Raw genomic sequence first — 1388 nt, 5'->3', positions numbered from 1 at the left:
GCCAGACTGGACCAGCTAACTCTGAGGATACCTCCACACAGACTTGGGGACCAGGCCACACCAGCCACCTTGCAGGGGAACCAGAGGATAGCAGAGACTCCAGCTTGCAGATTTAAGGCCCCTTCTCTCTCAGTTAAGAAATCATGTGAGCTATCTCCATCCCCTACCCTCATATACCCCTCCCATGACATCTGGGAGAAGAGCAGGGAAAAGGGGAAGAAATGCAAAGGGCTGAGCATTTAAGTGAAACACTGAACCACTTAAATGATTACACTTTAACAGAGAGATCCTGAGATATGATAACTGGCAAAATTAAGTTAAACTCTATGCTGCTACTGAGGAAGATTATATTCATTAGAGGAAATTAAAAAGCCACTTGTGTTTAAAATGTCTGATCCCACTATACTTATGTACCTGTATAGAAATAATTATTTTTTAAAAAAGATAAGTAGATTTGAAGCACTAAATGCTTACTAGTCGTAACACTTTTTCAGTGTACCCAAATCACTAGATACAGGTTGGGTTCTCTTTATCTATAGAGGGTTTACAGGATAGTAACAACTTAAAGACTAGGAGAAAATGAATGATAATGATGTTTTAAATAATTATTTATAGCTTAATAAAAGAGACGCCCTCTGGTTGTTTAAATTACTTAAACAACGAGCAAGAACAAAATTTAAAACAATCCAGATTTTATTTTTCAAAGATTTTATTCACTTGAGAGAAGGTGCGTGTGCGCAAGCGCGCAAGATAGAGCGAGAGCGTGGGTGGGCATAAGTGGGTGGGAAGAGCAGATGGAGAGGGAGGAGCCTCCTGGCTGCTGAGCAGGGAGCCTGAGGCGGAGCTGGATCCCAGCACCCTGGGATCATGACCTGAGCCGAAGGCAGATGCTTAAGGTACTGAGCCACCCAGGTGCCCCCAAAAACAATCCAGATTTTAATTGATCATGTTTGCCATTGATAATAGCTGATAATAGTTGTTAAATACCTGTTGGATAACAACCTTTTATATTCATTCTTTCTTATTCTTACACTGGCCAACTAAATCATCCCATTTTACAGAAGAAGACTCTGAGGCTGAGAGAGATTAAACCTGCTCTAGATTACAAGGCTAATAATTGCCAGAATCAGGGCTCAAAACCAGGTGTATTTGACCTCAAACTAGGACCACGGTGTTTCTATCACAACTTGATACCTTCCTATTGCTACAGCCATTAAGATTTGTACTCATTTTACACAGTTTTAGTTTTTAAGATTGCACAGAGATGACCTCTAAGCATCCTCAGAAAATGAAATATTGACAACAGTAAAGCATGACATAGGGTTTAAATGGAAAAAAATTTCACAAAGCAGAAACACTGTAGCTCTTAAGCACCATGAACAGTTATG

This window comes from Leptonychotes weddellii, chromosome 8, assembly GCF_054177405.1.
Source record: "Leptonychotes weddellii isolate Sample4059 chromosome 8, ASM5417740v2, whole genome shotgun sequence".
Lineage (NCBI taxonomy): Eukaryota > Metazoa > Chordata > Mammalia > Carnivora > Phocidae > Leptonychotes > Leptonychotes weddellii.
This window is presented reverse-complemented; position numbering follows the sequence as displayed.